The following is a 27,888-nucleotide window of genomic DNA, read 5'->3' as shown; positions in this document are numbered from 1 at the left end:
TAGGGTTTTATCAAGTTAATGTAAGAGATTACATTGTACATTCTGGCAACTCTAAGCAACCATGAGCCAAGTTTAACTAAACAGTTAACATAGATTTATCCCTGATTTGTGTCAATGGAGCACCACAAAGCAGCAGGAGCATACCAGTGAATTTGGCCCAATATATAAGGAACATAAGAAAAGAATGGGACAAATGCGCAGGAATGGGTGGCACTGGAGTGGAGGCCAAGGTAACACACAAATACTTTTTTCATTAGATGACTTTGTCCCTGGGTTCTTATAATGTTCATTACTTGGCATTATAAATAAATTATAGTTATTCTGCTCAATTATGCCTTTCCACCACTCACAGATGTCCTCAGGACCTCTTTTTAAGAAAACCACTAGAGTGAGGAGAAAGGAATGGGATTGAGATATTAGTCTGGGGAAATATTATTTTACCATGTAGCACTCTGCAGAGTGTGATACAAAAGGGCCAAAGAGCAGTAGAAGAGTGCTAGAGGGGAAATATATAAGCTCAAGGCTAATTAAGGCGTGGCTCCCTGTAGACAAGGGAAGGTGGCTGCAGGTTAATTGGAGCACCTGCAGTCAATTAAGGCCCTGTTAGGAACCTAATAAAACCCCCTGCTTCAGGCAGACAGAGAAGAGGAGGAAAGAGAGAGGGCTAGAGCTTGGAAGTATGATGTAAGACTTGGAAAAATCAGAGACCTGAAGTAAGGGGGGGACCCTATCCAGTAGGGGAGAGAGACTCCCTTCCCCAGCATCTAAGGACTGCAGGTACCACACCTAAGGGGGAAGAGGGTAAGAATTCACAGGAGTTGAGAGGGGCTGAGGCTCAGAGTGAGGCACAAACCCAGACCTCTCCCCCACTTTCCTCCTTTACCACCTTCCTGGGCCACTAGTAGGGCCCTCAAAGCCCCAAGAACAGGGGCAAGAGGTGGTATCTTAGCTCCCTGCCAAGAAAAGTGCAGGACCCACCAGACTAAGATCAGCCATCTTATCACAAGAGATATTGGCATAGAAAGTCCATCTGCCCTACCCAGCCTTGTCTTTGGCCTGGCCACTCCTACCTTGGTTTACCTACTCCCTCCTTCCACACAACTGCAGACTTGAGGCTGTTATAAATATAAAGGGAAGGGTAAACACCTTTAAATCCCTCCTGCCCAGAGGAAAAACCCTTTCACCTGTAAAGGGTTAAGAAGCTAAGATAACCTTGCTGGTACCTGACCAATGAAGAGACAAGATACTTTCAAAGCTGGAGGGGGTGGGGGAACAAAGGGTCCTCTCTGTCTGTGTTATGTTTTTGCTGGGACCAGAGCAGGAATGTAGGTCAGAACTCCTGTAAAGGGTTAGTAAGCAATCTAGTTAGATATGCATTAGATTTTGTTTAAATGGCTGATAAAATAAGTTGTGCTGAATGGAATGTATATTCCTGTTTCTGTGCCTTTTTGTAACTTATGGTCTTGCCTAGAGTGATTCTCTGTTTTGAATCTGATTACCCTGTAAGGTATTTACCATCCTGATTTTACAGAGGTGATTCTTTTATTTTTTCTCTAATTAAAATTCTTCTTAAGAACCTGATTGCTTTTTCATTGTTAAGATCCAAGGGTTTAGGTCTGTGCTCACCTATGCAAATTGGTGAGGATTTTTATCAAGCCTTCCCCAGGAAAGGGGGTGTAGTGCTTGGTGGGGGGGGGGGTATTTTGTGGGGGAGACATTTCCAAGTGGGCACTTCCCCTGTTTTTGTTAGACACTTTGGTGGTAGCATAAAGGTTCAAGGACAAAAGGTAAAAGTTTGTACCTTGGGGAAGTTTTAACCTAAGCTGGTAAGAATAAGCTTAGGGGGTCTTTCATGCAGGTCCCCACATCTGTACCCTAGTGTTCAGAGTGGGGAAGGAACCTTGACGGGGTCATGGGTGAGGCTGAGGGGAAATGACTCCACTGAGTTTGCTGAATGGGAGGAAGAGTCCTCTCCAATGTAGAAACTTGGAGCATGATTAAATCCAGTGTTCATAAAGCAAATTATTTGCCCTTGTCAGATAACCTAAGGCCATTGCAATAAATTCTTTCTAGATCTCACATTGTATGCAGTGTTGTAGCCGTGTTGGTCTCAGGATATCAGACACACAAGGTGGATGTAGTAATCTTTTTATTGGACCAACTTCTGTAGATGAGAGAGACAAGCTTTCGAACTTACACAGAGCTCTTCTTCAGGTCTAAGACACTTACTCAGAGACCTGAAGAAGAGTTCTGTGTAAACTCAACCTTGTCTCTCACACCAACTGGTCCAATAGAAGATATTACTGCACACACCTTTTCTCTCTAATATCCTGGGGCACTATGGCTGCAACACCAATGCATACAACTTGGGAGCTTAGGCCAATTATTGATGGGAAATGTAATGGTCTACTTGTCTAAAACCCAAAAGTAAGCAATGATTAAACCCCTTGATCAAATGCATTAATAATCTCATCAATCCCCACCCCGCCTCAAATCTTCTATATAAAGAAAGATTGAGACAGTCTTGGCAAATCTTCTCCAGCAATATCCAGATTCGCTTAGCTTTCTGTAGCTGACCAGACCATGGGCAGTCAGGCCTCATGATGGAGCAAGAGTTCAGCCTACCAGGTAGAGCTTGTTCAGGGTGGGCAGAATCCAGGAAACAAGCCAAGGGTCAGTGCCAGAGGGACAGAAACCAAATGCCAGAGATGGGTAAACCAGAGGCAGTGATAGGGATCCATACAGGTGAGAAAGAAACCAAATGCCAGGACTGGAGGGTCAGGCAGAGTCAGGGATCAAAGCAAAGTCAGAAGCCAGAGGGGAGTGGGAGCAGGGGCTGGAACTGGATGAGGGCTGGAACAAGCACAGTGACAGACATAGTACATGTTCAGAACCTGCTACTCTGCTGTGGAGGGACTGCTTTATAAGCAGGGCTGCTAAATCAGCAGCCAATCGGGGGCTTTGGCCACTGTCAGTTCCAAGGCAGTGCAGCTGGGCTCATCAGTTGCCTAGCAGGGCAGCTAGTCAGGGAGCAGGCCAGCAGCTGGTCTGGTCCCTGACACTTTCTGAATCCCTATCAATCTGTTTTAGGACATGAACATAGCCTGTTACTTCCATCCTATCAATCTCCCATGTCAGCTCAGCATAAATATGAGGGCTGTGAGGTTTCTGGGCTGTAGGACCATCTGTTTGACTATATTCAGTGCTGCATCATCTCCTCTTCATCACCAAACCTGGATTCAGTTTTGTCCTAGTTTTCGCTGGGCTTGATCAAGGTCCTGGAAGAAAAATAAGTCAGTCTCAGTTCAGAAATGATGGAAGTAATCTTCATGGGGAAAGCCTTGTGAGAAGGGGAGTTCCCACCCTTTTCCTCTGATCATTTCATCACAGCTATTCACACCTGTCACCTCTAAGATGGACCATTGTAATATGCTCTACCAAACACAACTGTATATACACACAACCCCTGTTCTCTGTACTTTTCACTGTCACCTCCTGATATTGGTTACCATTAAAGCTGGTCAAAAATGTTCTAATGGTATAGATTTTGGTCAGAAAATGACAATTTGTCAAAATCAAAATGTTCTGATGGAATGTCAATCTCAACAAAATTTCATTTTGAAAAAAAACTGTTTCAATAAGGTTGAACTGAAACTTTTGATCTTATAAGAGGTCTGAAATATTCCTAGGTGCAGGGGCATCTCTAATTGCTTTTATTTCATCTTTCATTGGGAGTAGTATCTGGGCATCCATTTCATATCCCAAATATATCCCTTCCTACTCCAGGAAGGAACACTTATCCCTTTTTTAGTGCAACCCTGCTGCCCTTACCCTTATTAACACTTCTAACTTTTGTTAATGTTCTGTTTCTCTGATACCTGTGATTAGTATAGTGAATTATACTGCCACTTGGATTTCTTGGATTACCTGTTCCATTCATTCCCTTTGGGGCACCTGGCATTGGTCACTGTCAGAAGACAGGATACTGGGCTAGCTGGACCTTTGGTCTGACCCAGTATGGCCATTCTTATATTCTTATGATCAATCCTTCCATGTCCCTTTGGAAAACAGCAGGCACTAAAGACACACCAATAGGTAACCGATTATATTTAAACAGGTTTCAGAGTAACAGCCGTGTTAGTCTGTATTTGCAAAAAGAAAAGGAGGACTTGTGGCACCTTAGAGACTAACCAATTTATTTGAGCATAAGCTTTCGTGAGCTACAGCTCACTTCAGTGAGCTGTAGCTCACGAAAGCTTATGCTCAAATAAATTGGTTAGTCTCTAAGGTGCCACAAGTCCTCCTTTTTGTTATATTTAAACAGTTGTTTATGAGAATTTACAGTGAGATATTGCTTGAAATCTTCCAGAATAATCTGATAGGAATGGCTCATGTCTAACTTTATGAACAACTGCCCTCCTGCTAAAACTGCAAACAGGTCCTCAATTTTTGGAATTGGATATTCTAGTTGAGACCCTATTTACAGTCAATTTATAGTCACCACATATACATACAGAGCCATTTGGCTTCAACACTGTCACTATTGGTGCAGCCCATTCAGAAAACTTTACATTAGTTGCCTGTAGTCTTTTTAACTGAATTTTAACTTTGTTTTGTGGCATAGAGTACAGATCCTGGTCTGAAATAATGACCCTTTGTGGTTTATGTAACATTTGGTTTATGTAGATTTTTAGCAGTAGTGCCTTTTAAAGTGCCCAATTCATCTTTAAATACTTCCTTATGTGTATTTAAAACAGTTTCCAGAATTAGATCATCCTTTGATTTCCAGTGAGGCCCTTTTCCTTTCAGTCCAGTGAAAGGTCAGCCAACCATCCTCTACTAAGCAAGTTAGAGCCAGGCCTGGGATCACTGGCAACAATAGATGTCTGTCTTGGCTCTGGTGGCATATTCTGACATTGGTGGTTCCCAATATCTTTACTGCTTCTCCAGTGTATGCTTTTAATTTTATCCTACATTTCTGCAGTAGAGGTGGTTCATTCTTTCCACAAGGTCTCATACGTTTCTGGCTCATAATTGTTACATTACAGCCTGTGAGCTCAAATTGTATTTTTTTCATTTACAGGCAGCCCATTATAAATGGGACCTACTTTAGGAATATTTATTTCAGTTATATTATAGATAGTATAAGCTACTTCCTCATCTTTTCTCACTATTTTCTTCCTCAGTACCTGAAAAGTACCATGACTACGAGGCTGCTTTTTATCATGGTTTTGTGAGTCTGTTTTCCCAGTTTTCTTTCAACATAATTTTAGAATGTGCCCTGTCAACCTGAAAATGTGACATTTCTCATTTTTAAATCTGCAACCCACTGGGACAGTGCTGGCTTCTGCAATGGTAACACGCTCTGCTGGTTAATTGGATCGGTTTCCCGGGTTGCCTTAAAATTTTGTGCATCATACCTTGTTTCCTGTGTGCAATTTCCATCTCCTCAGGCTCTTGTGGCCTGTTTGTAAATCCTGTACATTTTTATTTGCAGATTCCATAGCATGGGCCAATTTCAGAACTGTTTCAAATGTTAACTCTGGTTCAGACAATAATTTCCTTTGCATTTTGTCAATGCCACAAACTAATCTGTTAGCATTTTTGTCAGGGTCACACCATAATTAAAAACTTGAAAGAGCTTTCTCAGTTCTGCCACAAATTCCCCTACTGTCTCAACTACTTTCCTTGACTGAGAGTGAAACTTAAATTGTTCTGTTATTTCACTGGGTGTTGGGTTAAAATGTTTAACAAATTTACAAGCTCATTAAAAGGTGTATCCAGGTTTTTCAGGGGTTAACAGGTTTCTTATTAACCTGTGTCTTGGCCCCACACTACTGAATATGATAGCTTTGTCCTTATCTTCAACTGTAATATCAATAGCTGTGAAAAAATAAAATATTTCATAGTGTTCTTTGCAAGTTTGTTGCAGATTAAATGGTGAAATTGTCCCAAACATTGCAGCTTTCCCCCTGTGTTTGTAAGTATTTGTAGTAGGGCTGTCAATTACAGTTAGCTCATGTGATTAACACAAATTAACCATGGTTTTAAAAAAGTAATTTAGTTTTAATTGCCCTGTTAAACAAGAGACTACCAATTTAAATTTATTAAATATTTTGGATGTTTTTCATCTTGTATTCTGTGTTGTAACTGAAATCAAAGTGTGTATTATTACAAATATTTGCACTGTAAAAATGATAAACAGAAAAAATAGTTTTTCAATTCACCTCATACTAGTACTGTAGTGCAATCTTTGTCCTGAAAGTGCAACTTACAAATGCAGATTTGTTACATAACTGCACCCAGAAACAAAACAATGTAAAACTTCAGAGGCTAAAAGTCCACTGAGTCCTACTTCTTGTTCAGTCAATTGCTAAGAAACCAGTTTGTTTACATTTACAGGAGATGATGCTTCTCACTTTCTGGTGACATTGTAAATAAGAGGAAACAGGCATTTGCATGGCACTTTTGTGGCCAGTATTGCAAGGTATTTACATGCCAGATATGCTAAATGTTCATATGTTCCTTCATGCTTCGGCCACTATTCCAGAGGACATGCTTCCATGCTGATGATGCTAGTTTAAAAAAAAATGCATTATTAAATTTGACTGAACTCCTTGGAGAATATTACATCCCCTGCACTTTTATCTGCATTCTGCCATATATTTCATGCTATGGCAGTCTCAGATGACCTAGCACATGTTTGTTTTTAAGAACATTTTCACTGCAGATTTGACAAAACACAAAAGGTACCAATGTGAGATTTCTAAAGATAGTTACTGCATTCAACCCAAGATTTAAGACTCTGAAGTGCCTTCCAAAAACTGAGGGACAAGGTAGGCAGCATACTTTCAGAAGTGTTAAAGCAACACTCCAATACAGAAACTACAGAACTGAACCACCAAAAAAGAAAATCAACCTTCTGCTGGTGGCATCTGACTCAGATAATGAAAATGAACATGCATTGGTCCACACTGCTTTGGATGGTTTTCAGTCAGAACCCATCAACATGGGTGCATGTCCCCTGGAATGGTGGTTGAAGCATGCACATCTGGCATGTAAATATCTTGCAACACTGGCTACAACAGTGCCACGAGAATGCCCATTTTCACTTTCAGGTGACATTGTAAACAAGAAGCAGGCAGCATTATCTCCTGCAAATGTAAACAAACTTGTTTGAGCAATTGGCTGAACAAGAAGTAGGACTAAGTGGACTTGCAGGCTCTAAAACTTTTTTGTTTTTGAATGCAGCATTTTCGTACATCTATATTTGTATGTTCAACTTCCATGATAGCGATTGCACTATAGGACTTATTTAGGTATTAAGTCTTTATTCAGGCAACACACATGTGCCAGCAGATCAAGGGACATGATCATTCCCCTCTATTTGGCATTGGTTAGGTCTCATCTAGAGTACTGCCCACTTTTGGGCTCCACACTACAAGAAGGATGTAGAAAAATTGGAAAGTCCAATGGAGGGCAACAAAAATGATTAGGGGGCTGGAGCACATGACTTATGAGGAGAGGCTGAGGGAACTGGGATTGTTTAGTCTGCAGCAGAGAAGAATGAGGGGGGATTTGATCGCTGCTTTCAACTACCTGAAAGGGGGTTCCAAAGAGGATGGATCTAGACTGTTCTTAGTGGTACCAGATGATAGAACATGGATGAATGGTCTCAAGTTGCAGTGGGGGGGGGGCTTAGGTTGGATATTAGGAAAAACTTTTTCACTAGGAGGGTGGTGAAGCACTGGGATTGGTTACCTAGGGATGTGGTGGAATCTCCTTCCTTAGAGATTAAGGTCAGGTTTGGCAAAGCCCTGGCTGGGATGATTTAGCTGGGGATTAGGTGCTGCTTTGAGCAGGGGATGGACTAGATCAGTGGTTCTCAAAGCCAGTCCGCTGCTTGTTCAGGGAAAGCCTCTGGAGCGCTGGACCGGTTTGTTTACCTGCCGTGTCCACAGGTTCGGCCGATAGCAGCTCCCAGTGGCTGCAGTTCACCGCTCCAGGCCAATGGGGGCTGCAGGAAGCAGTGTGGGCCACGGGATGTGCTGACCACCCTTCCTGGAGTGGCAAACCATGGCCAGTGGGAGCTGCAATCAGCCAAACCTACAGATGCACCAGGGGCTTTCCCTGAACAAGCAGTGAACCGGCTTTGAGAACCACTGGACTAGATGACCTCCTGAGGTCCCTTCCAACCCTGATATTCTATGTCTCTGCCATGGTTCTGCAGGCCTCCCACTTCCTGCACTTGCCAGTAACAGGCAAAACCAAAACTAAACACTTGTTTCACTCTGCCCGCTCCCCCTAGTGTCTGGTTTATTATACACATACCAACAGGAAACTTCAGAAATTAACATTTCATTCCAATTCCAAACTAAAACAAATTTTGAAATCATGGAACTTCCCATAAAATGAAAATGCCAGTTCCCATGAAATGGAAACTCCAGTTCCCACCCAGCTCTAGCATCCTTTGTAAAGCCCTGAATGCTGGCAACTTGGCCATCTCTAAGATTCCTATGGGTATGTCTACACTGAGAAGTAAGCCAAGGGTTACTGGGACTTAAGTCAGCTGACCCTGGGTTAAAGAATCCAGGTCTTGAGTGTCTATACTGATAAGAATTTTCTAACCCAGGCTCAAACCTGGGGCTCTGGTATCCACACCACAGCACTCAGACTTGAGTCAAACCAACCATACCCCTAGTGCCCTCTTAAAATGTCTGTCTTGCTCTTTGCCCATTTTGCACTGTGGGAAAACTTAGCTGTGCACGCTGCACACTTCAGGAAGTTTGAACAGGCCGCCAATGCAGCCTGCTGAGCAGCCGTTTTGTTGTGTGCTTCCAGCTACTGGGGCCAGCAACACAGAGGAGGCACCTTTTGAAGAACTTCTCTTGCTTGTCTTGACTCCTATGTCAAGAAATAGGAAGAGCTCCCATGAGATGCTGGTGGACATTTCAGCAGGGTTTTTCTGACCCACTGAAGGCACCTGACACAGCTTATGATGGAGCAGGAGGAAGAGGAGAAGGGGTACCCAGGTGTGGCAGACTCTCACTGGCTGATGCTGCTCAGTGTACACAGTGTAGCTGCTGATGGCCCTGTGCCAGAAGCATCATCAGGGCATAAGCACAGACTGGTGGGATCACATCATGCACACTTGCAATCAGCAGTGGGTCCAGAACTTTTGCATGAAGAGAGCTATTTTTCTGGAGCTTTGTGAGCAGCTTTCCTCCACTATCCAGCATAAAGATGCATGCATGAGGGTACCCCTGCCAGTCTGAAGCAGGTTGCTATAGCTGTCTGGAAGCTGGCTACCCCTGACTGCTACAGGTGCACTGCAAGTCAACTGTGGGTAAAGTACTGATGAAGGTTTCTGAGTCAATGAGGTGTATGGTTTACCCCAAGGTGGAGGGCATAAGATATTCCTGAAGTAACTGCTGTCTTTGAGACAATGGGGGTTTCCAAACTGTAGTGGGGTCATTGATGGGACTCATGTGCCCATAGTTCACCCTCTTCAAAGTGTACATGAGTACATAAACTGCAAAGGGTACTACTCCATTGTTATGCAGGCACTCCTGGACCATAGAAGACGCTTTATGAATTTCAACATGGATTGCACTAGGAAAGTTCATGATGCCAGAGCTTTTCACCAATCAGTCTACTTTCATGGACAGGCTGGGACACTATTCCCATCACATGACATTGTCATAAATGGGTTTACTGTCCCAACCATTATTCCAGAGGACCCTGCATACCCCCTTTTGCCTTGGTTCATGAAACCATACCCTGATTTTAGAGGCCCTGGCAAAAGAAGGTTTAATTACACTATGAGCAGATGTAGAATGGTGGTTGAATGAGCTTTTGGCAGATTGAAATTCCATTGGCGATGTCTACAGACATGTTTGGATGCCAGTGTAATCAATGCTGCCTTCGTTAGTGTGGTTGATGTGCTCTTAACAATGTTTGTGGAGCCAGACAGGAGCCATTTCTCCCTGAATCAACTTATGACAGCAAGGTGCTGCTGACTCCATACTGTCTGCCAGACAGTCCACCTACCATAACTGGAGCTGGATGCACCCTGGAAACAGAAATTAGGATTGCTTTGTGCTCCCACATTATGGACTTGCATGCCCCAATGGAAGAGGGGGAATAGTATGTGTGTGTAGTACAGGGGCTCATTGATTGTGGGAAGAGGTAGGGTGCTTGGGGAGGGGTGTGGAATCTTAGTGCCAGAATGACATCACCACTTATGAAAGGGGTGGGGTTATTCTCAGCATGGACTGATGTAAGGAAGTGATTGAAGTATGAATTGCTATACATAAATATACTGAGGGATAGTCTTTGCATATTAATTCCTAACTATCCGTGATCCTGTATTTACCTTTGTTTTGAATACACATGGTGTGATGTGAATGCACTTTCCTGATGAAATAAAAAATCCTTTTTTATAAAAGTGTATTAAACAAGTATAACATTCACCCATTCCCAGGCAGGCCAGCTGCTATTACCATACCAAAACACCAGTAACAATAGAACCTTACAGGAGAAAACCAATAAAAACAAAGCACAGCGTCCACAGTATGGAGGGCTGGATGGGCGAGGTTTCCTGGCCCAGATGCTCAGGGGACCCAATTTTATGGGCCTCCCAGACCTGGAGTTTTCTGAACTGAAGCACAGGATAGCATGCAGGTGACTCAGGCCTTGGTGTGGGAGCTGCTACTCTTGCAGTCACTAGTGATACAAGCCACTCAAACAGCTCTTTCTACTGAGCTCTGTCCTCCTCCCTTGAGAACTGCAAAGCAAGTGCCTGCTCCCATGCTGAAACGCTAACCTCAAGCAGTGCAGCCCACCTGAGACTTGCCTCTCACCATGCCTTTCCTCTAGCCACAAGTCCCTCTGACTTTGGTATTGGACCTGTTTGGCCCTGTCCTGAACTTCAACCATAAGTTCATCATGGAAATATGTCCTCTTGGAACAGTCCTGGAAGGTACATTGCCAAAGGCTTCTGCTGCAGCGTGGGTGAGCTGTGGAAGTACTGCAGTCAGTAGACATTGCGGGGCCTGGAACAGGATAAGGCACAGAGGGCTATTGTCTCAAATAGTCCACTGCAGGACCACAGAAAAATCCTTGTGGAATGTCAAGGATGTAAAATACTTTTACAAACTGAATTTCCAAATACTGTGAGGAGGCTGTTTCAGACCACAGAAGCTCCGTGGACACAGCTTGGTTAATCACCGCAAAAGAATTGCAGGCACAATGGTAAGTTAAAAATGCAAAGCTGTGTTTTTGATTTTAGAAAATTGCAAAACTACTTGGGTTTGGGTGCAGGGGTAGTGCTACTATCGGTGTCTCTGCTCCAAAAAGTGTTTCTATGATTTCAGGCCTTCCACATTTTGGAAGACATAACAGGTCTTGTGATGCCCAACTGGCAAAGGGAGATGTTCCAATGTGCTAGGGGGAAATCGGTCACTGTATGTGAATAATTCTGACATACACTGCAGAACAGCACATCTATGAGTGGTGTAAGCTGGTCAGCTACTGAGGTGGCCCTGGAAAACATGCCCTTCCCTGAAATGTGACTACCGATCTAGAATTCCTGCTTCAGGTAAAATTTGCAGCTATGAGCACCTAGGATTGAGTCAGAATTCATGACGGAATCAACAGGATGCTGTATTAGCTTCCACATGGCTTACCCTGTTATGATTGCATGCAAACACTCAGAAATCAACAGCATCCCTCTTCCACTAACTGGCACATTTCTGGACAAAATTTCAAACCAATGTCATATTTGGAACAAATGACTTTGTCACCTATGGACTAGATTTGTGAATGAAACACATTTCCCCAAACACATTTGCACAGTTCACTGTTTCCAGGTGGCCCAACAGAATGGTTAGTTGAATACTTACAGACATGGCCATGTCAGGTTATTAAGAAACAGGAATGGCCCTAGCAAAAATCTGTGCCCTTCCAGTAAAACTAACTTTGAAGGTATTCTTTACTGTTTGCATGTCCCCGTCTCCTTTTTGATCACAATGTGGTGGCAGGGGGAGCCAGGTTGCTGGTATACAATCCACCATTAGCCGATATATGCTTCTCATAACTCTTGCTTTGGTTCATGGAGAGGAAATCCTTCCCATTACTGTATTAATGAACATTAACATTGAGCTGTAAACTTACCAGGCTTCAAGGTGGCTTCTGTCCTGTCTGTGTCTACTGCAGGATGCACAGAGCGCTGTTCCTCAGGGGTGTACCATCTCCTCTGTGTATGATCCCAGCATATGCTGCTGCTGCTCCTGCTCTAGAGCCTGCCCTTGAACCATTTTCAGCAGCAGTGTGACCTCATTGTCCACACTGATAGCTGCTGCTGGCACCCATCAGTCCCCACCCTGGATTCTGGTGTCAGCAGGGCTCCCTCCCAGCTGACAAGGTCATCACACACCTTTGTTGGCTCCATGCTGAGCTCAGTGCCCAGCACCTATTCAAACTCCTCATAAAAAGGGCACAATATCAGCAAGTTCTCAGAGGTGTGCTTCTGGTCCTTGGTTTTCTGGTACTCGCTTTTGAGCCATTTAATGTGTTCCCTGCACTGGTCACCAGTCCAATACATTTTGCAAAGCTGCCAACTTCTTCCCTATTTGCTTGTATGCATGGTCGTTCTGGTACTCTTCCTAAAGACCACAGCTTTGTTGGCCTTGCACCAGAGATTTAACAAAAATCCAGCTTGCTCCTGTGACCAAGAAACATCACACTTCGCCAAAGGCAGCTTCTGTTCAGTCTCCATTGCAAACAAAGAAGGTTCTCTGATGGTATTTTTGCCTCTCGGTGAGCAGAAGACAATGGAAAGATTAATGCTGACTCCAGGAGCTGCTGCAGTACACAAAGGGTATTTGCTTCTGTGGTCAATAGAATAGATTCAAGATCCTTGGGACAGAGGAAAAAGGAAGTTGGCCCATGAGAGACTTTTTGGAAGACACCCCTCCCACCCCCAGCACCTGAGTCAAGTGAGGCTGTATCTATACTGCAAAGCAGTAGGGCTTGAACCCAGGGTGAAAGCTTGACCTGGGCTGAGACCCTGCAGCTGCCCAAGGTCTTGACCCTGGGTCCCAGCTCTGGGTTTGCACACTGTGTGTGGATGGAAGGGGAGATTAGGCTTGAGCTGGAGTCTGATACCAGGCTTACATTGCAATGTAGACATCACAGCAGTTACCTTCTGTCCCGAAGGTGGGAAGATGTTCTTGTTGAAGGAATTCACTTCTGGCTGTGGCTTGCCAGAGCCCACATTTGACAATTTACAGGATTCGGTTCATGATGGCATTTGTTCTCTCTGGCTCTTTCTTTATTTGGCACATATTTTCCCACTTTTACACAACCCATGGCAGTGAGTCTCAGTGTAGGTCAACAGACTCAGGCTTGCAGGATTCATGCTATGGCACTAAAAATAGCTCTGGGCCCAGATATCACAAAGAAGGGTCCAATGCAAATTGATAAAATATTTGCCCAAAGTAATATTTACAGTAGTTGTCATATGCCATTGGGATGATATATGAGTTGCACACTGTAGTTTTGCTTTTCCAGAGAATTGTAGCAACTGCATAAACATACTCCCAGAGGAGGAGAGACATTTCACATGGACAAGTTCTGTGTTTCTCATTTTTGACCACATAATTACATCCTGCAGTTGATCTGGCTTTCCGGCGGGAAAGTCTGATTCAGGGAGACAAAAAGACAAATCTCTGCTTCTAGACACACTATGCAGCATAATTGTCTGGGGAAATATGTGCAAAAGTATTCCTGAGGCAACATGGACTGAAAGCAGAAAAGGTAAAGTACAGCAGGTTGCAAACTTCTCTGGGGAAACTAGACACACCCATCTGACTGAAGTGAATCAGCAGGACTATATGAATTTTGCATTATAGTTCTCTCATTTATGGCAAATTCATGTTTGTTTTTTGGTATTCAGATGGGTCCAAACTCGCTTTAAAGGGAAAAAACCTGCATACTCACTAAAAGCTCAAAAAAAAAACCCAAACTATTGTTCCTAACCATTTTAAGCCTTTTGGGGTTATAAAGAAAAATGAATCATTTTTAGATGCAACTAGTTAGCTCTTCCAGCTGCTATGTAGACATAGCCTATGGAGGCTAATTCCCATCTTGTGTGGATGTCAGTGTGCTAGCCCAGCTCAGGCTAGCATGCTAAAAATAGCAGGTGGCTGCACCAGCAAGGGCATCATCTCGTGCTAGCCATCTGAGTACAACACCATCTGAGAGCCTACTTCAGCAGCAAGCCTGACCCACTGCCCATGCCACCACAGGCTCACAGCTATTTTTATGTGGACAGCAACCCAAGCTGGGAATTACAGCCCCCAGCTTCAGCGTAGACATACCCATAGAAATCTGAAGCACTGTTTTGTTTTTCTCTGATTCTGTATCCAAGGTAGTTAGGCATGGAAGGATTAGGCTTTTGTGAGTAAATGTTGGTCAAGATCAATTTCACCATATATATATATATATACACACACTAATTAAAAATATTTCCAGAGATAATTGTGACATTGCTCTCCATATGTTTTATGGAAATATGCTTGAGTGTAAATATGATGTAACTGGAATATGCTTCATGCAAAAGGTCTCTTGTAAGGTATCATAACAAAGGTTATAAACTACTGAACATATTCCTCCTATTTGTATGCATGTATCATTCTTCTATCTGAAGCTAGAAATATGAAGTATAACTCTGAGGTCCTACTGTAATTATGCAAAATGTGGGCCATTAATGGTGGTTTAAAATCTTGATGGCTCCCGTTGACTAGGAAAATTGGCTGTAAATGGCTTATTTACCTGTAAACCTTTCTGGGTATGTGTGGGACAACCCAGGAAGAATGGAGACTAGGGGGTCTGACAGTGACGGTGACCATATCACATGATACTGGAATCCATCTTAATCCTTGTACTTTTCCATTGATGAGGCGGGGTGGGGAGAAGCACAGACAAAAGATTCCCACCTTGTGCTAAAGCTATAAAAGGGTGTGGAGCAGGACAAAAAGCATGGCCATTCGTGAGAACACCCCTGCTTACCACCTGAGATGTCTGCTGGAATGAACAAGGACTGTACCAGGGGAAAGGATTTGGCCCAGACGAGGAAGGGGTCTTGTCTGTGAAAAGCTTATTGGAACATCTTTGAGGGTGAGATATTGCCTGTAATCAGTTTCTTAATGTAGTAAGCTTAGACTTGCATGTTTTTGCTTTATTTTGCTTGGTGACTTACTTTGTTCTGTCTGGTTTCAGAGTAGCTTGCTGTGTTAGTCTGTATTTGCAAAAAGAAAAGGCGTACTTGTGGCACCTTAGACTAACAAATTTATTTGAGCATAAGCTTTTGTGAGCTTTTTTGTGTCTGGACCCTTACATAAGTGCAAGTAGCTATTATGTTTTGGTTGTCCTTATCAGCGCTGTGGTCCAGTCTGTTCTCTCAATCTCACAAAACATAGATTGATATGTCAGGAGCACAATCCATATCATTTTAAGTTAAAATAGTGACTGGTAGATTCACACTGAGAGCAGATTCACACTAGGTCATGGTCAAATCCTGATCTCACAGATGTCAATGGCAAATGGGACCACCATTTCGCTTTTGGTGATTTATCTGGATCAAGAGAGGAAGCTAAGGAAATTCACCCTTATACTTTTATTTCCTGGTTCTAAATGTGCAACAGTTTCCCAGCCAGGAAATGTGTATTTCCTTCCTCTGGTTTTTTTATGTGGTGTGCCTTATCCTATATAGAGTACACTACTTAATTGGATGGGCCTTGGCAAAAGATAAATGAAACTGTGAAAGTATAGTAAATAAAATAGTGAGTCTGCTAAACTTGTAACAGAAATGAAAGGGGGGGGGGGGTTGTTAATACATGCTGAATGTGGAGATGGCTGCAAGGGGTTTAGCAAATAGAGCTATGCTTGTTGAAAGTTCATTAGAAAATTATTTGGACTGATGCCTTTAACATGTTTATCCAATCATATTGTGCAATGAAATGGTTAACAGCCAATGCATTCACTTGCTTACATCATATGTACCTTAGAGCCCTTGATAAATGGGACTTGATGAGCTTAGATAAAATATCTTGCCAAAAGGTTAGAGTTAAAACCACATTGAACTCAAATAAACTAGTGGTGGTATTTAACACTAACAACAATGAAGAAAAGACTGGGGAAAAAATAAACCCCAGGAGCAGTGCTCATACTGCCCTATTAAGGTCGCTGGGAGTTTTGCCATATGGGAGTAAAAACAGACCCATATCGGGAAGGCTGCAGATGTGTACTCCTCAATCTCCCCCAGGACTGAGATCAGCCAGAACATCCTTCTTCCCCTTCCATACATCTGAATACATGAAATAATTACTCATGCTGTGAGTGATATGGGGTGTCCACCCCACACAAGGCCTAAGGGGTAAAATAGGCCAATTAGCTTTCCTCCAGGTGCAGCCTATAAGTTAAGGCCTAATTGCTGATGAAGTCCAGCTGGGGAGAGTGGGGCTGGGTTTATAAAAACAGGAAGTTGGCAGCAGGTGAAGTAGTCACTCCCTGGGAGAAGAGAGGTGTATGTGGAGCTACAGGGCCAGGCAGCCTGCAGTTGCTTCCTGGGAGAAGGAAATGTGGGCTGGTAAACCCAGAGGAGGGAGCTAGACTGTAAGAAGGAATCCAGGGAAGCACAACATAGGATCAGGCATCAGGTCTTGAACCCTGATTCACAGGACAATTTGGCACTAGCCATGTGCATCCTCTACCAGACAGAAGGCCCCAGTCATAGGAGCTGATTGGCAGATCGCTGGGAGCCCTGATTGGTCCACAGCCCCTATTTAAACCCAGCACAGGAACAGAAGTTGTCCTTGCAACTGGTATCGACTTTGTGCTGGTCTGTGTGCCTTGTGTTTCCCACTCCTGCTCCCCTGACTTGACTCCCTGCTTTCTGACCCAGACGAACTCTGGTTACCCATCTATGGTTCTGCCCTCAAGTTTGTCTCCTGCTTCCGATCTCCTGGTAACCTGACCCTGCCTGCCTCCTGATGCCCAACTCTCAGTTTGCGTTCTGGTCTGTCTTGGACTCTGGACTCTGCCTGGCCTGGCTCCTGTTATGACCACTAGGTCATACCACCCACATCCTGGTTATGACACATGGTCTGGGGGTAAGCAGGCCACTGTTACTAGATATAGGGTCCCTACATTGGAACCTGGAGTAGAGGATGGGCCCGGGTTCCCCTACCACACACTGGAGGAGTGGCACCATTAGAGTAATGAAGGGAAGTCTGCCATTTTGTATAGGAGGCCTTTGGTACGCTGGAAGGGGGAACCACATAGTGACTTGGCTGGAGGGCTGAGTCACAAAGAGGAAGCTGCAGTTCCTGGAGCAAGAGGGGCCACAGAGAGAGACAGTGCAACCACGGGAAGGTGTATGGGCCTGGCAGAGCTAATTCCCAGAGCAACCAGGAGGAGGCATTCCAGAGTTGAGTGGACCCTGTGACACTGTTGCTTAATACACTAACATAATTATTTCCATGTTACCCTCTGCTGCCCAACCCCACCTGTTCACTGTATCCATCAGATTGAAACAAAGCCCTACTGTTTGTAAATCAAAGACTTTTCAAATATGTTACATTCATGTAAATGCTTCAGAGTGATAGAGCACTTTCAAAAACGAATAAAAACCCTCTGGCTTATGTTTTTCCTCAGGGGAAAAAGTACTATATTTTCAATGCTTCCGCCTCTATCCTCAAACATGTTTCACTATGCTTAGTCTCTGCTCTCTCCTTTACCTCTCCAGGGCAACATACGTTCTCAGAAGTTTGGCACTTTGAGCCACTAGCAATCTGTGATCCATTCTAGAATTATCTAAAATGACAGCAATGATGAGATCCAAGCCTCCGTGACTTGTTTTGATCAGCCAGATACCCAACTGCTCTGATGAGGGGTATTCGCACCCCCAGTTTGCCTAATTATTTCTGACATGTCATCTGTCATACTACAGGATGTTGCTCTTCAAGATTTAAAGGTAAAAATGAATGGACTGGAAGGGAAAAGCACTGCTATACTTCAATACTGGCTCTCAGCAGCTTTCTCTTTTATCTCTCTTGGCTTTAGGGGCACATGAAACTGTAAGATGTGACTGGAAAAATTAACTCCCATGAGAAAGTAGCTTTTTAAAATAAGAAGCTTATAAATTAGACTTTTACCATGCAGGCAAAAATGTTTTACTGTTAATGTTAGTTAGTTTGTGGTGATGCCAGAGAATATCATTTCCTTTGTAGCACTCTGTTTCCTCCGTTGGATAACTCTGATTTTTTTTGTCACATTTCCCATTTCTCTAACAAACTGGAGCTTTTATTTGTACTCTTTGCTGCCCGGGGAACAGCAATTTAAGCTATTAATTTGGTCCCAGACTGGAACCGGTTTAAAGAATCTCACCTACAGTCATACCACATGGAACTGTGATCTTAAGCTGAATAAACACAGCTAGTATTTGCAGTGTGAGTGCTCGAGGGGAAGCCCGGGTTTTGCAGGAAGATGTGCTGTTAATTCTGTAGGTCGCACACTTTCTTATGAGCACAGAACCAAAGATGCTAGACAGCCCTGTGTGGCTGGAGGTGTACCCTTTCAGAAAAGTATATGAATGAAAGGTACTGAACTACTGTATCTTATAAATAACCTGTGGCACTTTAAATGTTCTTAATTCTATTAAGGGGAAAACAGAAACCATAACAATCACAAGGAAATAAAAAAATACAAAGGTAAATACAGGATTAAACCATATTCATCAACTCAGACAGTAATATATTAAATTTCTTTATTACTTTGTATGAAAACACAGAAGAATAGAACAAAAGCAAAGAGGAGTAAGAACAAGCAATAGAAAACACGAGAGAGAGATGACACTCTGAACATAGCAAGTCAAAAAATATTGTCATTTTACAGCTACAGCATCAGCCTGTAAATGTCTCCAGCAATGCTTGCTTTACCACACCTATTAGTAGAGTTCTGTAAACATCCCCATTCTGTAGTTTTCAGTCAAACTCCAGAAATAAAAACCAAATATCAGTAAACTTGTGGAGTCCTTCCTTTTTTAATATGCTTCTCTTTGAAATGCTGCCATGTCACTTAATCCACTCTACCAGTTTTCTATCCTGGGAGGTATAGGTGATTTCTTCAGGCATATTTGCAAAGTGTTAACCCCTGAGTTCTGGCTGAATTCCAGTTTGGGTAATTGCATTCTGCTGACCTTAAAACTCCTACCGTCATTTCAATCGTATGTTACTTTTTCCTTCCTCTCTTAAAATACCTCTTATGTAGTGTTACTTGCAGAGAATGACAGCTGCATTCCAGCCTAGTGGTAGGAAAGCTGGAGAGACAAGCTGAGAAGTACATTGGGATCCTTTTGGATAAAAGATATTATATAAAAATGCAGATTATTAGTTATTGTTAAAAATGCAATGTAAAGCTTTTATTTTTGTTGCCTGTAGGCATCCTGCCCTGCTATTCAAATATCTCATTATTTTTTGTTCTTTGATAGGGCATCCTCATTTAAAAATGTAAATAGTGATTTCTTTATTCTTTTGGACGTGGGTTAAGCCAGAGGCCTGTTCTAACATATGGGTGTGTTCACTTGTATTTTGGACTCAAAACTGCTCCTGAGACAGGAAAGCAATTTTGTTAAAATTTTAATTGGATTTTAACTATGCGTATCTTTATTCAGTCATTTGAAAGAAAAATGTCCTCAAGGACAGAACTGGCTGTGGGAAAAGAGAAAGGAAGTTGGCAAAAGCACAAGACAGTAACAGTAGTCTGTTTGACTTCCAGTGAACAACTAGCATGTGGGGTGGAAGTACAATGCAGAGGCTAACAGCAAGCGGTCATTGATCAGACATACCAGGGAATAAAGACAGTGGATGAAATTCTGGCCCTTTTGAAGTAAATGGCAAAACTCCCATTGATTTCAATTGAACTAGTATTTCACCCCTTATATTTTCAAATTTGTTCAGTCCTGTTATGACTCTTGGATACCACCCTTTTCCAAAGCAGCCACATCACAACATTCAAAAGCCCGGTTCTTTATATTCAGAGATGTTGAGTTCTTCAGCACTTATTAATCAAGCCATTGGGGAGGCAGGGAGAAGCAAGTGTTTCTGGTAGTTCATAAATTCCAGAGACATTGGATTAGTATAAGTAGCTGAGCTCTGAGCAGGACTATCACTTGGAGGAAGAGGGAATTCCTGGAACACTACTTTCAAAATCCTTTTAATCCTGGAGTATTCCCACAGCATATGGAGCAATGTGCCTCCTAGAACACAACAGCATGAGCTGTTACCCAGGGTTTTCAGAGCCCAGAGCAGCAGTAATTAACTGTTTCTCTCCAGGCGGTGTCAGGAATATATCAATGGGGACACAGCTCTTCCATCTGATAAATGATTGGTACAAACAAGAGTGCTTTTACCTAAAACTACTTTATTAGCTCTCAAACAGACACACACATGTATGCTATAGCAGTAGGTTCAGAGCATCCCAAACACTTATATTTACCCAAAGTTTGAGATGGTTTTGGGGCCCTCCTTCCATCTGGCTGCTGGAGAGTTTAGGTGTTTAGCTCCTTGCCCAAAGAAAAGCTTCCTCGGACTGCTCCAAGGTGTATCCTTTTCCCTAATCTTTTATAGTTAACTTAAACAAAGCACATAACTCATAGTGACTTAGTGGTTCACCATAGTAATCTCTCATAGGTCACCCATTCTCCTAATTCCAGGAAACTATCATCAAAGCATTTTGTATCTCTAGTCATAACAACAATGAAACTTATATATTAGAGGCCTTAAAACCAGGGCTGGCTGACCAAACATTCCATCCGTTCTCATGGTACATTAACATTTTGTCCCATCCTCCCATTCTGATTAGCAGAACTGCAAACATGCAGCTATTTGGCCTTGCATCTCAGAGCCTAAGATTATTTCTAACTATGTGGTATTTGGCTTTCAGCTATCTGGACACGAAAAATGGCTAATTGCAGTAACATCAAATTCTGGGGTTACACATCAGGCACCATTGTCCTTTATCCTAGTTTTGTACATTCTAGTGAGAAGCCACTTGACACAAAATAGTGTTTTCTGTTGCAGAGTCCAGAAAGAGCATCTTAGCCTATGATTGACCATAGTCTATTTGAACTTTTAAGATGAAGGTGGCAGCTTCAAGAGTTTTACATGCTCTAGTTTGACCCCGTGGCATTCATAATGAAGGAACAGAGGGTAGAGGCAAATCTTCCTATCAAACCCATTCCCTCAAGGGAAGCTAACAAGAAAGGGAATGCTGGGCATGCAAGTGCACCTGAGCCAAAGGCATTAGTAAGTAGATGTCACCATTGCAGGTATTACCAAAATTGTGACTTTTGCAGGCCACACAGTGTAGCAAGGTCTGAAAAGGACAAAGGTGAGTTATTGATACACAGCTGGAAAATGGTGAGAATGCCCCTGCTCATCTTCTCTTTGCACACCATGGTCTTTCCACCCACAAGGAGACTTGGTTGCTGTATAGAACTGACTCTGCATGTAGCATGGAGTAAATCCAGGGTCAGAGTGGGCAGGGCTGAGAGCCTGAGCGAGTGTCAGCTCTGGGAAGATGTAGGAACCCAATCCAGCAGCAGTGCACTGATGGAATTCAGCAGGTTTCTAAATTCCATGTCTTAGGGATTCTAAGATCCTGAGATTGCATTGCCAGAATCTGTTCTCTAGTCCAGCTCTTTGAGCTATAGCAAGATACCTTGCAGGAGAGTTTCTTGTGCTATGGAGGACTGATCCTCCAAAGCTTAAATGCAGGCAGTCGGTCCCTGCAAGGCAAACTGAACGTGCCCACACTGGATTCCATGTTAATTTTATCTTTGAATGTAGCTTTAAGCAACAAGTGTATGATCCTGGCTCTCCTACTTTGTGTCCTGGTCATGCGGTTGAGATTCCATTCTTAGCAGGGGAACCACTATGTGAATATCTCTGCTACATAAATGAACCACCTTTGGGGTTTAGTGTACAAATATTGTTCTGTTTTATTAAATCCTAGACCCATGGCCAACTTTACATGCAGTTGCTATTTTAAAGTACATTTAAAATAGCAAACGACAGCCCTAGACCCTGAACTGTCCTTGCAGCAGTGCACGTTTCCTCACCCTGCCCCAACAATGTGCCTCATCTGTGACATAGAGAAGTCATCTCTACGGGTGAATAAGCACTTCATTTTTCTCACTCAGCCCTGGCCTATGCCTAGATTGCCAGCAAGATGAAAACTGGTGAGAGTTTCTGTAGTGTCTGTACCTTCTTGGAAATGGAGTGAGCAAATCAACTAATTTTTCATAGTGCGCCAATATTTACTCGCTGTTGACACTGGCTAGATTCAAATTAACATGACCTTGAGTTAACAAGATCCTAATACCAATTCTCTGAGCTATTCTATCATCAGTAGCTATTGTTTTAAAACATTTTTAAAACCCTGGGGGGAAAAACCTGCTAGTTTCCTATTGCCATTATGGCCTCTGCCGAGTTGGTTTCATTCCTGTCTGCATAGGTGCCTATGTTTCCACTGGTCAACATGCACAAAGCCACCAAGTCATCATGACATTCAGCTGCTTAGCATCCTAACTCACATCTAAATCCTGGCAGGATTATCAGACTAGATGTTCCTTGCCTATGTCATCTGTGGGGCCCAATCTGGTAGATATTTTCAGAGCAAAGCCTAAATCCCCTTTGAATTTAGTCTCTAAGTCTCAAGCATTTGCAGTTCCCATTGACTTCAGATGAAGTGTGGATGCTCAGAACACCTAAAAGTCATGCCCTTAACTTCTCTGCTCAATCGCTTCATCTGTAAAGATCTACTAATATTTTTTGAAAGGAGATTTGAAATCAATAGATAAAAGTGTAAAATGTATTATTAGTAATACATTAGACAGTAAGATCTATATTCTGCACCTATCTACTTGCCAAATACAGTTTCTGATGTCTTTAGGGTAAATTATGCAAGGGATACTGTGACAGGTGTACCTGGCCTCTGTGACTCCCTAAAGTAGGCCTCACAGTCCTACTACATCCTGCTCCAGGAAGCAGTGAAGTGACAAGAAAGAGCAGCAAAGGTGGGTCCTCCAGGCCTGCCTAAAGATGCCTTACAGAAGCAGCCAATCTGATCCCAACAGGCTCAGATAAAGGGAGCTGCAGGGCTTGAGTAGCTTAGTTCCAGGCTGGGACCAGAGGAGGAAGGAAGGATGCTCTGTTCTGGCCACAGTTGCTCGAGAGGGAACTGGAGTTTTTCTGGGAGGGAGAGGACCTAAGAACCTTAACCCTGAGGTAAGGATGAAGTGAAAAGGGGCTAGGTAGGAAGAGGCCTAGGGAAAAAAAACACAGTGAACTGAAAGCAAGCAGTGCATAGCTGATGTTTATAGGGTTCCTGGGCTGGAATGTGGAATAATGGATGGGCCTGGTTTTCCCCCACTCACCACAGTGTCATAAACCCCAGGAAGGGGACAGAGCTTATTTGAGAGTCTGGATAAAGGGCTGCATTTAAAGAGCCCAGAGCTGGGGCTGAAGACCCTAGGCTGGGAAATGGGGGGAGGGATAGCTCAGTGGTTTGGCCTGCTAAACCCAGGGTTGTGAGTTCAATCCTTGAGGGGGCCATTTAGGGATCTGGGGCAAAAATTGGGGATTGGCCCTGCTTTGAGCAGGGGATTGGACTAGATGACCTGCTGAGGTCCCTTCCAACCCTGATATTCTATGACCGTTCATTTATTGGACTCTTTACTATCCCAGAAGGGGTTCATTTGGACTTTGTGATCTGGTCAGAGCACCAACCCACTAAGGTTGGCCAGCAGCTTGCAGGGAGTGTAAGTGGTGAGAAAAAGACTATGGTACCACCCGCAGCCACTAGGAGGCAGTTGAGGTGAATGCCCACATTACAAGTCCACTTAACTTGTTAACTAATGTTCACAAGTTCTGGCACCAGGAAAATGGTTTGTAAATCAAGATCTATGGGTGGTGTTTTGAGGATGACTAATCTAAAACTTGCAGATGGGTGGGGTTTTTTGTCTGTGTTTTTGGAAAAGGAATTGAAGTGGTAATTTTTAGTCCAGAAGGCAAAGAATAAAACATGTAAAATGATAGCTAATAAATTTTTATTTGGGATAAAAATAATTGTGGTGAGGTAGCCTTTGCGGTATTTTCACCAGGTCTTGAGTGAAAAAATGGAAGGATTTGTCCATATTTCCTCTTCTCTCCTCCAGCAGGAGGCAGATTTAGAGTGGAGCTGCTGGTAGGCATATGTGGGCCCAACAAATGGAATTTTTGTATCACTACTATGTTCTTGAAACCATCATTTGTTCAGTTATGAGACATTCTAGGCAGAGTCTCAGTCATTAAATACTAGTGCGTGGAATGCTTTTGTTGTCTGTATTTTGATCAGCTGTCTCTTGCACTGCAATTTCATATGTTGCCACAGCTTGTAAAAAAAAAAAAAAAAAGATCAGAAATTAGTGTATGTGGGAATAATACAGGATGGGACTGTCTTGCTAGGACGTCTGAGGGCTGAGAAATTTTAGTGTTGGAATGGGAACAGGAAATGGAATGTTATGTCATTCCAGTGAAATCTTAAATCTGTAATCTTGTCAAAGATGCTAGCTCTCACGGGCAGGAGTGTGCACAAAGCAGGGCAAGCAAGGGCACAGGCCCCCCAATAATCTTTGGGGGCACAGAACTCCTTCAGGGCCATGGTAGGGTGGGGGAGAGCAAGCTCCTCCTGGCACCGGGGGGAGGAGGGGTGGGGAGAAGGAGGGAAGAGCGAGCTCCTGCTGGGCCAGAGTGGGCAGGGGGGGAGAAGGAAGAGTGAGTTCCTGCCGGGGTGGGAGCAGAGGGAGAGCAAGCTCCTCCCAGAGCCAGGGATGGGGGCACAGAACATGCCCCCCCCACCACAGGGTCAAAGTTAAATGTCTGTGTATGCTCCTGCTCAGGGGTCTCCTTCCTAGACTGTAAAAGTCCTTTGAGGGCAGGAACTATCTTGCTATGTTTGTACAGTGTCTATCACACAGGGGCTCAGACCTCTTGGTACTTGTGACAGGGCACTATTAGAAGCACCCTGGTCACTGAGGTTGCTGCAGCACTGGGAAGAATGTAGATTTAACTGAAGCCAATTAACCAGTTTCTACTGGGGGTTACTGACACTTGGGTGGTAATTGCTGAGCTAATAAGGCAATTGGCGGGGGGAAGCTTAGAGGGTGAACCTGGGCTGTGAGGAGAGAAAATTGCATAAAAGTTTCCTCCTGCTGTAATCCTGCAATACATCGGTATACTTTGTAAGTGATGAATAAATACGCATGTGGTTAAAAGGGTAACAACCTAGTATGGGTCTGTCATTAAGAGATCAAAAAACAGGCCAGGCAGTGTGGCACACTGGGGAATGTCAGAGGCACCCCATAACAGTGCTACTGTAATAAAACTTTTGTTACTATATCTCTGTGCAAATTCAGTCTCATTTTTTATTCCAGTTGTAATGATATAAATATCAGACTTTTCTCACTGAAAAGTCTTAGGGACAGAACACTCCCCACAAAATTGACTGTTACAATAAAACATGTGTAGGGGCAAGAACATCCTTTATGGAAAAACAAATTTCAGGGACAGTCAAGCCAGTTTAGGCCCAAGGTTTCGTTTAAGAAAAAAAAAAAAGTTTGACAGATCAACTGAAATATTTTCATGAAATTAACAAAAAGGATGTTATTGTTTCACTGTGAACATTCAAATTAGCACATGTAGAACCCAAATGTAGAAACATTACATAATAAGAACCAGAAAGAAAACTTCCTAGAAAATAAAGGGAAACAGACTAGCACTAGTTTTGTTGTTCACATTATCCATGCTGTTTACAGAAGGTAAACTGCATGAGAGGTAGCATTAGATATTTAGAACGATTTCCATTTTAACATGGTAAGGTATTAACACAAATATACTTTAATTTATTGTTTTTAACCTGACTGTGTCCCTTTAAAAACACATCAGACATTGACATTTTCTATTGGGTTGGGGGGGGGGGTTCTGTTCCATAGACTTTCCACATAAAAAATGTCATGTTTCATTGAGTTGGGATACACTTCCAGAGCACTTCCCAGGTCATCAGAAGTGAAGCCTTGCCTATGGCAGTTTGCAAACTATTGGCAGTTTCAAGTAGTTAGGGGAAAAACACAAGAGATTTGCCAAACTGTCACTATTTCCTCTCCCAGCCTATTACAATGTGAACATCAAGGTGGAATTGCTCTGCTCCACACAATGCATGTATAATTACCAATAATTATTCCAGGACCAACACTTAGAAGTCTGTATGTGGCAGTTAATTAAAGCAGTTGCTGTATGTCGGCATAACTTTTGTTGACAAAACTCTGTAGTGTAGACAAGGCCTAAGCCCTTCCCACACTGAACTGATGTTCTGTTAATTGATTTGAGATAGGAGGTAATGAGAGATGGCACTGAATGGGAATATATTATTTTGAGGGAGATTCTTTCTGAGCAGTAGTAGCTCAGACAGATCTCTTGGCACACTGGCAATGAGTGAGTTTATAAAACAATTTGATCCCTTTGACTTACTCTCATAAAATGCAAAGCCACATTGCTCTGTGATATGCTAGTTAACACATCAGTTTTCTGTAACATATTGCCCTAAGTAAAGCGCAGCAATGGAAATGCAGCATAAATGGCAGCACCTTAAAACTAAACAGTTCTGATTATTTGGTTCCTATGAAAGTAATAAATTATTGCTCATTTTATGGATTTTATTTAGAAAAATTACTTTTAATCTAGTAGTTTCCAAGGGCTCCATTGTGCTGAGCACCGTGCCATCATATAAAAGACATGGTCCCTGCCACAGAGTTTAGAGTCTAGGCCCTACATCATATCCTTTTAGATCCATTCACATAAAAGGGCCCTATGTGCATAGATCTCCTTTCTGCATGGAAGGTGTTTCTTGTACCCTGCCTTCTTTCCCCTCCCCTTCACACAACCAGACAAGGTTCAGATACAACGCGATCTTATAATATATGGAGTGTTGTAGCTGTGTTGGTCTCAGGATATTAGAGGCACAAGGTGGGTAAGACAATGTCTTTTTATTAGACCAATTTCTGTTTGTGAGTGAGATGAGCTTTTGAGCAAAAGCTCTCGAAAGCTCATCTTGCTCATGAACAGAAGTTGGTCCAATAAAAGATATCACCTCACCCACCTTGTGTCTCTAATGGTCTTGCATTGGTGCTTGTCAGTGACTATAATTCAGTTCTAGTATAACTGGTTTGGTTCCTGCTTTTGGCAACTTATCAGAACCAATCTGTAATAACAGGAAATTTCCAAGTTTTGTGGCTGTTTAGCTCATGAGGGGCTTTCATGGCGGCACGGGGGAGGGGTGTGGAATTTGGGCCTTTCCCCTGACAATTCACTAAAGAGATGAAATAGTTTTACAGATAGATAAGTTTGTCTGAGATTTTTTTTTTTCTCCTCAGGGCATCTCTACAGGAAAAGAATTACAATTGCTTGGATGCCTTCACTGTGTATTTCCATATTGTAGCAGCGTTCCTATCTGGTGTGGCCTATTAGGTTGGATCTCCAGCTTGGTTTGGTTGCTGCAGTGATTTGGCTGCAGTCACTTGACCCCTCTAAGTCAGAAAAGGAAGTCTATTCCATCCAGGGTACAGAAGTCCCAAAATGTCTTCTGCCCCAGCCTCAAGCTGGGCACAACCCTTCCTTCGTGGGAGTCTTTCTCTTTCAAACTTCAGACACTCTACAGCCCACCCTCTGAGCTGAGCTCTCAGCTGTCCCAGGCTTTGCTCTATCTCTCCCCTCAGCTCCTCCTGGGCTC

The 27,888-nt window shown here is 43.0% G+C and overlaps 1 long non-coding RNA gene across 1 annotated transcript; it reads left to right on the top strand.

Annotated features, from left to right (window-relative positions):
* The first annotated feature begins 574 nt into the window (after nt 1-574).
* Nucleotides 575-19,054, top strand: LOC122462018. Its single transcript, XR_006284342.1, has 3 exons — nt 575-777; nt 16,967-17,174; nt 17,810-19,054. It is a non-coding gene; the product is annotated as an uncharacterized LOC122462018 (long non-coding RNA).
* The last annotated feature ends 8,834 nt before the right edge of the window (nt 19,055-27,888 follow it).

The sequence above is a fragment of the Chelonia mydas genome, chromosome 1 (genome assembly GCF_015237465.2).
Source record: "Chelonia mydas isolate rCheMyd1 chromosome 1, rCheMyd1.pri.v2, whole genome shotgun sequence".
Classification (NCBI taxonomy): Eukaryota; Metazoa; Chordata; order Testudines; family Cheloniidae; genus Chelonia; species Chelonia mydas.
This window is presented reverse-complemented; position numbering and strand designations above follow the sequence as displayed.